The sequence below is a fragment of the Cebus imitator genome, unplaced genomic scaffold (assembly GCF_001604975.1).
Source record: "Cebus imitator isolate Cc_AM_T3 unplaced genomic scaffold, Cebus_imitator-1.0 Scaffold382, whole genome shotgun sequence".
Taxonomy (NCBI): domain Eukaryota; kingdom Metazoa; phylum Chordata; class Mammalia; order Primates; family Cebidae; genus Cebus; species Cebus imitator.
Window position 1 is genome coordinate 1,925,027 of NW_016107697.1, and position 11,246 is coordinate 1,936,272.

An 11,246-nucleotide genomic window follows, 5' to 3' on the forward strand; every position below is an offset into this window, starting at 1 on the left:
AAAAAAAAAAAAAAAAAAAAAAAAAAGATTTAGATGGTTCTAATTTCCCACAGTAAATATCTATTATTAAAAACCATTTAAATACCTATGGTCATATTGAAACAGGAAAGGTTCCCTAGTCCCCGTCGCAGGACGTGCGATGTGGCTGTGGCTTGCTTTTTCAGTTCCCCGCTGCTCAAACTTCTAGGTAGCATACAGACGGACAGGCTGTGGGGCTCTGACCCCACTGCAGCGTCTAGAGGTGAAAGTTTACAGCTCCTGAGGCCCCCCAGTGGGCGTGTGCTTCCGGGTGCTCTTTTAGTTTGCTGTCTACAGGTGGTTTGTCTTAGTCTGCTCAATTAGACCCAATTAGACCCTCTATCTTCTGGCAAGGACAGAAGGCTTTCTGTATCCTGGGTTCTTGCCTTGGTGTACTGGGAAGAATCGGATTCACATGTGGGATTGGAGAATGAGTGCAAAATTTTATTGAGTGGAAGTTGCTCTCAGCTGATGGAGGAGCCATAAGGGAGATGGTTTTCCCCTGGAGTTGGACACTCTGTGGCAATCAAAGGCCTGCCGGCATGCAGGTGCCTGTCATTATGTTCTTCTGCCAGTGTGCTCCTCTCTGGTCCTCTAGAGGACCAGACGCTTATGTCTTCTACCGCCAATGGGCTTCTCTGGAGGTATAGCCGCCTGTGTGTCTGTCTGCCCGCTAGGGTGTTGGGTTTTTATAGGCCCAGGTGGTCTTAGGAAATACATTTGGGCAGGAAATGCTTGTCCTCACCTGGGTCTCTGGGGATGGAACCCTAGCCAGGGAACCCTAACCCTAACCCGCCTTTCTCTCCAGCACTTTCCTTCCCCTGTTCCATATCATGACCATGCTCTTCCTTTGCCAGCATTCCCGTATCAATATAACATGCACCAACTAATAAATCTTCAATTATTATTGGCTCCATTTGCCTGACAGTCCATTTTAAAAATCAAATAATAATTCCTTTACTTACACACATACACACACAAAACTGAAGAGAGAAAAATCAAGCAATAGTTTTCTTAAAGGAAATTAAAGAAAGTAGTTTCCGTTAAGTAATCTGACATTATGTATTTAAAATATATATATTTTTAAAGTTGAATTCATCTGATGGGCAACGATCTACTACAGTTAAGACTTTTTCATCAGTAGAGAGTTTCAGATAGTAAACTTTATTGGCTAACTAGTGTTTGCAAACTCCAGCTTTAACACATTTGTTAATTCATCCCTCTATTATATGTTCATAAGTAGTTTTACAATATAAAGGAAAAAGAAAACCTCTTTCTAAAGTGCTATAAAATGCTATTTTTAGAAAAAAGTATACATTTTATATGGTATATATGTTGTTTCCCAAGAAGAATGTGGTAGTGTGTAAGGACAGTGATAGACCTACTCTGATAAGGTCTGTGATTTTTTTAGGTTAAGAACTTTTCAAGTGGGATTTTCCAGTCAAAATACATTTTCCATACTATAAACAGTGACTGAAAATAAACACAGATTTTCTGAGAGGTAATTTTACATTTTGCCACATATTTGTCATAACATTCCACCTTAAAATAATATTTCTGAACTCTTACCTTAACTGACCCATTAATAGTCTTCCTCCCCAATTTCATGCTTCAATGTGATCACTAACAAAACAGTCGACATTTCTTAGCTGGGAGGTAATAGCATTTGTGAATGACCCGAAATCCTCTGGAATTGTATTCTACCTGATTTTCAAGGCTGTTTAATCCATTTGTATGCTCCAAATTTTCCATTTGAATTTGCATCAGGTCATGTAATATCAGTTTCTTCTGTGTCACCTGATGTAGCAATAACTTCATATAATGTGACACTGTGTAATGCACAGTTTAAAAAATCCCTTTTCTTCTACTGGAGTGGAATATATCCAATGCTGCATCTATCCTACACCACTGATCTACTTAATGGGTGTAACTACTAAATAAAAAATATCTAGCTACTTCTGTGCATTTCAGTATAACGATTACATACTTGTATTTCTAATTAACCATACCACTTTGTACCATAAACATGTTTCTTATATCATAATAAAGAAGCTAAATATTAAAACAATAATAAATTTCCCTTTCCCCCTTCCACCCATGGGAGTTGTCAGGTTGGAATGCAAGAAAACAACATCACTTTGTATTATTGAATTTTGTTTAAATATTCATTTGAGAAGTGAATACCAGAAAGGGAGCATTATTTCTGACTGAAATTTAGCAGGCAAAGGATGGTGAATTCTGTCTCTAAGGCCAGACTTCATGTCATACTCTAGGTTGTGGGTCTGCAAACAATGACCTGCAAAACAAATCTGGCCTACAGTCTGTATTTATAGTTTATTGGAACACAGCGATACCCATTCTTTTTCATATTGTCATTCTTTTTCATATTGGCTGCTCTTAAGCTACAAAGGCAATACTCACTAGTTGCCACAAATACTATCTGTCCCACAATGCTCAAAGATATTCTACCTGGCCTTTTAAAAATTACTGATCTCTATTCTAGAATTTTTGTGAACTGTGAACTATTTGTTTCATGATGTTAACAAAGACATAATCACACAGATTCTCTGCAAGGATGACATAATTTTTAAAAGCAAATAAACATACTGAAATGCTAAATGAAACTAGTTCCCTTGCAAGCTCCAGGAAATACAGTCATATCTCATAGCTGAGGGAGCTTTTGTCTTTTATTTCGGTATTTAGTTTTGTTTTGTATTTAGGTATGCTTCTAATGTTTATTATTTGATTTCTTATCTCCATTGTTTCTTATATGGAAAGCAAGGATTTGGAAAGAGCAGTCTACCAACTTCTAAGGAGAGTTGGCATCTTAAAGAAAGCATCTTAATTGGTGAGTGTCTCTTAGAAAAGAATAAAAAACTGTCTAGTACACTAAGTAAGTAACTAAATACTAACAAACTAATCACCTACTCTGGGTTAGATTCTGTAAGACAATCTGAGACCAACTGACTTTTTATTGCTATAGGAATATCCTTGCACTGTATTACCCCACCACATTTGGAGGGAAATTCCCATACTTCTCTTTGAATAACAAAACAAAACAAAAAAAAACTTTGTAAAGAATTTTATAGACTATGGCATGGTACTAGACTAGGCAAACATAGAGGGTGATGAAAGGTCCGTTAACAGCAGCCTACATTGAGGATTACAGAAACATCTTCCCCAAAGGATGATAATGAACAGACCCAATGGATGAGACCTTTACCAGTGGAAGTCTGATGTAATAAGGAGTAGATTTCAGCATCCAGGAACTGTGCATAATTTGATGTGCAAATAAACATTTCCCTTCCTATCTTCTGATAATGTTTAAGTGCTATTTATTTAAGTTTTTCTTTTGAGGAAGAGATATCCATTGATAGCAGAACAAATAATGAGCCAAATATACTGAGACTTGCTAGCAGCCAGTCTGACTGGATGGGTAACCATTCTGATATGTACCTTGTGTGTACGTGTTGGAAGGAGGTGTAGTAAACACTTAAATATCACCTCTGACTGTTACTAACCTGAAATACTCTTTGAATTCTTCCACCACCCACGCCTCTCTCTTTCCCTTGAGACACTTCCGGTTTTAGTCTGATTATAGAAGATAGAATCCATTGTCAATAATACACTTTGATTAGTTAATAGGTTGTTTAAATTGCAGTAAGAACTGAATTGCTCATATACTTGTACAAATTGTCACTGTGTGTATACAGTTATCTAATGTATTCTGCAATTTTTCCTTGTGAAATTAACAGGGCCTGGGGGAAAATTCAGTTATTAAACTTGAATTTGCATCTGAGACCTACAGGACACTACAGAATCTCAATTTATACATGAAGTTAACAAGGTACAGAGTTTATGCATTAAATTCCCTTTCTGTTTCTGCCATCTCTGTTATATTACTTTAATATGGACATAGTAATAGATATATAACAAAAGTGCTATGTACATCAATACAGCTCTGAGACCAATCTCTTTGTGTAGTTTTATCAAATTTAAATGACATACTTAAAAAGAGTGTCTTCTGAGTATCCTACCAGATATATAAGGCACTATATTTAAAAAAAAAAAAAAAAAAAGAGCCACCATGAAAGAATCTGTTCAGGGGTATTCTTCAAGTGCACTCTACATGCATAACATGAGGCTGAAGAAGCTCTCAGAAAACTCAGTTTTTTCTGCAAGAAGCATCTTGAATTTTAAACCTTCTAAATGTTGTTTTCAGGAATAGTAGCTCTCAGGGGCAACTTAATCAGCCCTTTTACCTAAAATATATAAGATAATTTGACCTCTAGAATCTGAGAACTTTGAAAACTGCACTAGTTTGCATGAATTTCCCAGAAACAAAATTTCTTCATTGTCAAAAATGTTCAATTATAAAAATATATCCGTCTCCTACACCTATTTAAAATCCTGCATATACATCATATTTATATTTTTTATCAAAATAGCAAAAGGGCAGAATAAATTCTATCCCACCCAACTATATCATGGGACACATACTCTCGGTGTTTGCAGTTTCCTGGGAGCTAGACACTGAGAAGCATAACAACTGCACAGAAAAAGAAAAGTGGCATTTAGTGCTTTCCTTCTGGGAAAGACAATGAAAAGCTCTAGAAGCACTCCCATGTGGCAGAGACTGAAATGTAGAATCTACAGAACACATCTGAAAATGCTTTTTGCACTATGTAGGCTTATACATACTGCATCTAACACTAAATAGAATGTCATTTTTCTATTTTACATTTAGTGTGGGCAAGAGAGCATGAGTGGACCACACCCAGTGGTACTACAAGATGCACTGGCTGCCTTGATTGTTAACTTGACACTCAGCTGCCTAAGATACCATCAGGGAATCACATAGGCACCAAGCACTGTAATTGTCATTTTTACTGACAACTGAGTTGATGTACTATTATATTCCTAAGTAGCATTGACAAAAACATTGAATTATTTGTAATAAGAACACAATTTTAATTTAAATTATTTTTTAAAATTTTAACAAAATTGAAATGAGCTTTTTAAAACTGTATATTTTCAGTATTTCTATGTTTGTCTGGTAAACTATTTATAAGTGAGATCATCAAATGAGATTATTAATTTAAACCATCTTTTCAATGGAAAAGCACTTTAAAGCTATAAGATGCTTTAAGTCACTTAAAAAGATACTAGATTTTCTGTGATTATATGGCTTGTCCTACTGTACAATTATTGACATATTTAATATGTTTGATGGTCTCAACATATGATCTAAATGGTAAGCTTATTGTGGCATCCTGTTGGATTATTAAGTCATGGGGTGGTGAGGGGAACGCTCTATATTTTGGGAAGAGGCTGGTGTCACTGCCTAACAGAGTCATTGAGAAAGCTTAAGAAAATGATTTTTACCAAAGTGTGGACAACTTAAATGAAACCAGCAATAGAAAGTAAAGTTGGCTGGGCATGGTGGCTTACACCTATAATCCCAGCAATTTAGGTGGTTGAGGCGGATGGATCACATGAGGTAAGGAGTTCCAGACCAGGCTGGCCAACGTGGTGAAACCCCATCTCTACTAAAAATACGAAAAAAAAAAAAAAAAAATTAGCCGGCATGGTGGCAGGCACCTGTAATCCCAGCTACTCAGGAGGCTGAGGCAGGAGAATCCCTGGAACCTGCGAGGTGGAGGTTGCAGTGAGCCGAGATCCTGCACTCCAGCCCAGGCAGTAAGAGCAAAACTCTGTCTCAAAAAAAAAGGAAAGAAAGAAAAATAGAAAGAGAGAGAGGAAGGAAGGAAGGAAGGAGGGAAGGAAGGAAGGAAGGAAGGAGGGAAGGAAGGAAGGAAGGAAGGAAGGAAGGAAGGAAGGAAGGAAAGAAAAAGTCAAGTCTTCCCCAGATAATAATGGGGAGTTATTGCCACACCAGGATTGATGGGCAAGGGGAGGAAACAAGTATTAGACCCCAGGGAGTCACAGATAGCTTTAAAGAGAATTGTATCTCTTGCCAGCCCATGGCTTGGCAGGGAAGGTGCTATGGAAACAAAACCCCGACCTCCCTCAACTTCTACCCTCTAATCTTTTGTCTATACCCATTGGTTGACACAATCTCAGTTCAGAGGACAAGAGATCCTAATAATGAAATTCAAAAATGTCAGCTTCTGGAGGCACAGAGTAGGGTTGATCTGGCAGGTTAAATAAAGAATATTAAAAATAGAAGTTAATAATTCAGAATTAAGTAAATTTCTGAAGTAAACTTCTACTGTTTTAAATATGAAAGCACGTGTTTTTTTAAAGTAAATTTGATATCAATAAAGTTCATTCATTCACATATTCAGCAGAGCTTGAGTGAATACTTACTATATACTCTGTGCTAAGTGCTTAGTAAAATTATTTGATATGATTTGTCTCTTCAGGGGTTTTTATAGTTTTGTTTAAAATATAGATGTGAAAAATCAACTAATACAGCCATACTGTAAGAGGAAATTAAAAAGAAGGAAGAAGAAGAAACTAAAAGATGGCTTCTAGGTCAAAAAAAAAAAAAACACATGCCAAATGTTAAGGAAGAACAGGAATGAGACAAGTGGACAATGCGAGAATAGGAGAAATGACCTTGTAGGTAAAGTGAGTAGTGCAAAGACATGGGAGCTCAAGGAAGCTTGGTTCGGGAAACTGGAACTTTCTCCGTTTTGCAATAAGGAAGGAAAAACCTAGGGCCAACAAGTCTGGTCTAAATCATTAAGGTACTTTATTTGATAAGTTAGCAGTTGTGTTTTTTTGTTGTTGTTGTTTTTTGTTTTTTTTTTTTTTGGTTTTTTTTTTTGAGACGGAGTTTCACTCTTGTTACCCAGGCTGGAGTGCAATGGCGCAATCTCGGCTCACCGCAACCTCCGCGTCCTGGGTTCAGGCAATTCTCCTGCCTCAGCCTCCTGAGTAGCTGGGATTACAGGCATGTGCCACCATGCCCAGCTGATTTTTTGTATTTTTAGTAGAGATGGGGTTTCACCATGTTGACCAGGATGGTCTCGATCTCTTGACCTCGTGATCCACCCGCCTCGGCCTCCCAAAGTACTGGGATTACAAGCAGTTGTGTTTTATCCTAAAATGGATGAGGAGCCAAGGAGGAATTTTAAGCAAGGGAAAGGCCTAAACAGTTTGGCATTCAAGAGATATAACTCTTACATGTGTGTAGAGGAAATCAAACGGCTTGGAGATAATAGTGTAAAGGATGCATGGGAAGAGTATAAAACTAGAGAGCAATTAAGAGATTATTACAAAATCTGGAAGTGCCAAAGGCTTTATATTAGAGTTATCAGAGAACTAGGACCAATAGGATGCATACATTTATTAAAAGGAATTGGCTCACGTGATTATAGAGGCTGGTGTGTCTCAAGATCTGCAGTCTGCAAGTGGTAGAACAAGAAGAGCTGATGATTTAGTTCCAGTCCAAGTCCAAAGCTCTAAGATTCAGAAGAATCAATGGTATAAGTTCCAGCCTGGAGACCTGGAGGCTAAAAACACAGGATGAGTGGATGTTCCCGTTCAAGTCTAAATCCTGGTAAAAAAAACAATGTCACAGCTAAGAAAGGCAGGAGGAATTCCCAGTTACTTGAAGGTGGGCAAGCTATTTTGTCCTGTTCAGGTTTCCTGCTGATTGAATGGATCTGTCCACATTAGAGAGGACAATCTCTTTCACTCAGTCTACCAACTCAGATACTAACCTCATCCAGAAACACTCTCACAGACACACTCAGAACAATGTTTGAACAAATGTCTGCTCACCTCATGGCCCAATCAAATTGACACATAAAATTAACCATCACATTCTTGATGGGAAGAACACAAAGAATATATGTAATAGAAATTGGAAATCAAATGGCTTGGAGATGATAGTTAAGCCTGATTCCGCAGAGTCTGTCTTGCAGACCTGAGTAAAATGTGATCTTACCACTATGAGACCAACTGAAGGATTAGCAAATACAGGGGAGTTCAGGTTTAAAAAGATTGGGCAATGCGTGTGGGGTAAACCAGCATATGGGAGACAAGGCTGCGCTAACGTAAAGATGAGCTTTATATGGTTATTATAAACATTTAAATGGGCAACTTTTATGTAATCATCTATTATTACAGTCAAATTATAACTACTCCATATGGGTCATATGATTAAATATAAGAGAACTGAGAGCACTAAAGTGATCTACCTTTTCCTTAGAAAAAGAATAGGTAAAAGCAATGGTCCACTTGTATGTGTAGATTCATTATATATTCAGGAGATTAATATATTGATATTGAATAATTTTGTTATATTTCTATTATATTTTTTCTTAGATGTACTTTTTCCATTTTCTGTAACTTTTCATGCAGGTATTTGTAAACAATAGTAACAACATTGTTTATTTTGAAGAAAATAATCAATTTAGATAAATAGCAACTTAATAGAGGGTGATTTAAAACCCCTTTAATAAGTTACCTTTTGTTACTGTGTCTTTGCAGATAGCATTTTCACTACTCTGGACCTGACTACATATAAAATAAAACATGTTTTTAACAAATAATAATTGTATTATTATTAATTATGTATCATTACCTAATTTTTCTTATGTAGAGCTATCTACGTGTGAAGATTTTCTATGTTAACATAACATGGTGAAATGGATAAGTTGAATATCATTTGCAACATCCAAAGGCAAATTAGTTGATATCAGTTGCTTCCTTAATACTTAATTATAAGACATACTATAACTTTAAGGCAACACAGCTGTTTTCAATGTAGCCTCATTTTTCAGCATCCATTCAAGTTCATCCCCTCCATAGAGGCTGCCCTGGTTCCTATAGAAGCTTCCAAACACTCTTGTTTCCAAACTCCTCTAAAGCATGCTCTGTACCAAAAATGTAACATTTTCACTAACTGTTTCATGTGTTTGTTTTAATTTTAACTGTAAAGCCAGATGGTAATCTCCTTGAGGTCAGGGACCTAATATCTCATTTTGAGCTTCTTCGCCCCTAGCACCAATATTGGTTATATATTTTTGTGGCCTACATATTGGTAGATTTATTTATTTCTCCTGAGCCTTACTTAAAAAAAAACTGAAAGGAAATTAGCCTATATTTTATATAAGTTTTTGCAAGATAATTTTTAAATGCAGCATAAAATTAAACCTGTTGAAGATATCACAATGTAATAAAAAAAAAGAAAATAAATAATCTTTAGTCAATAACTTAGGACTTAGATCAAACATCACGTATGGCAATATTCTAAAGAGAACTCATGACGTTTCGCTTCAAATTAAAATTGAAGTACATTTTGTAACTCAAAGATATGTATGTAAAATCACTTAAAAGATAAGCTATATACATAAACCTAACTTCCTTATTAGAGAAAAGTTAAAAACATTTATTTTCAACATAAAATAATAAACCCCCTTACCACACCAAATTTTGTCCTCTTTTTAAAAAACATTCAAATGGGTTTTTGTACAACTCAAAACCACTTTATTCTTTTATTTCTTTTGTAGTTTGTAGGATATTTCTGTGTTTATGTATTTTCATAGACATAGCCATCTATTGGTATTTGTGAAGGATTGGCTACAAAAATGCTTGTGGATACAAAAATCCTCGGATACTCAAGTTCTTTATCTAAAATGGTGTCGGATTTGCATGTAACCTATGCAGATCCTCCTGTTTCTTTAAATCAACTCTAGATTAATTATGATACCTAATGTAATCAAATGCTATGTAAATAGTTGTTATGCTGTATTGTTTAAGGAATAATAACAAGAAAAAACTCTGTATATGTTCAGTACAGACACAATCATTCTTTTTTTTCCTAAATATTTTTGATCCAGGATTGGTTGAATCCATGGACACACTGCACACAGATATGAAGAGACAATTGTATTTATGTTTAAATGTAAAGTATTTATGCCTTCCTAAATTCATCGCAAAGTAAAATTATATGAATTGAATCCACTTTTTAATTTTCCTAAATAGTTAAAACAACAACAACAACAACAACAACAACAGCAACTGTTTGAAAGGACTTAGGTTAAGAATTAAAGAAGACCCCAGGTCCAGCTATCTAGCAGAATGGTTGTCAAGGTATACGTTCAATTTACAGAGTTAAGCTGATGTGTGCATGTAGCAGTTCAGAAACCCTTTCTTTGGAGAATCTAGAAACGGATACTTCCAGCCATATACAGGCATATAAAAATTAGCAGTAAGACTGTGTCCTAAACACAGGAGAAACTTATATTTCAAACTGCTGTGAACTGTTTCCTGTTCTGCAAACTTCTCCAGCTCTATCAGGACTGATATTTTCCTTCTATAGATGTGAATGTCCATCAATGACCTAAACCCTCTTTTGGGTATCCCCAAATTCCACTAAAATTTATGAAAGCAATTATGTTCTCATCTTATTGATATTTAAAGCATAATTTTAGTTTTAAAATGGCTAGAAACTTATCCTTAATTCTTTCTAAAACATTTTATAACCTAGCCCCATATAAAATTTTAGGGCAAAGAAGACTGTTGCTAATACCTAAACTGTTCTTGTTGTTTTTGTTGATTATGAAAACATTATTTTCAAATAGGATACATGATGCATAACAAAATTTAAATACAAATATCTAGATATTTATTAGATACCATACTCCATTCTCACTAATTTTACTTGTTATTAATCATTAATTAATCCAACCCTTGCTGTCTTGCCAAAGTTCAACAGACAAAACTCAAGTTCACCGTCACTGGAAATACCCCATTTATCTTTACAATTTTTCCTTCTTTCTTTTTTTTCCCTTACCTACAGGAGTGATAGAGGAAAAAAAATTTGAATCGCAGTGTGATGCCGCTGGTATGTATAAAAAACCCTTGGCAGTCGTTTTCCCATCAGCAGTTTCCCTGCTGGCCAGCTTCTAAGTCTCTCCCAGTCCCCTTCTCCTCAGGTAGCTGGCTGCTAGATGTTTACTGATTAATTTGCATCAAATATTCTCCTAGCAACCAACACTAGGATAGGATTGATACTTTTGTAAAAGACTGTTTTATGTTAAAGAAGCTCAGACTTCCTAAAACACCACAAACATAAGCTAATAACATTTAAGCACATGTATAATGTGATTCCTTCACATTTTTAAAACTAATTTCAGGCCAATTGATTTTTATTGTTGTATTTATTTGGAGAAAATCAGCAACTTTTTTTTCTATTTTAAAATTAGCATTTGTGAACATATCCTTTTTTTTTTTTTTTTTTTTTTTTTTTT

General features: G+C 35.6%; 1 long non-coding RNA gene across 2 annotated transcripts in view; it reads right to left on the bottom strand.

The window, feature by feature from the left end:
- Positions 1 to 11,246, bottom strand: part of LOC108288703 — a 220,562-nt gene that overhangs the window by 52,514 nt on the left and 156,802 nt on the right. The window contains exon 2 of one of the 2 annotated variants that reach the window (XR_005196750.1): positions 7,355 to 7,499. This is a non-coding gene — a long non-coding RNA (uncharacterized LOC108288703). Of the gene's footprint in view, positions 1 to 7,354; positions 7,544 to 11,246 lie in introns of both variants that reach the window. The other variant, XR_001818803.2, reaches the window with a different exon arrangement.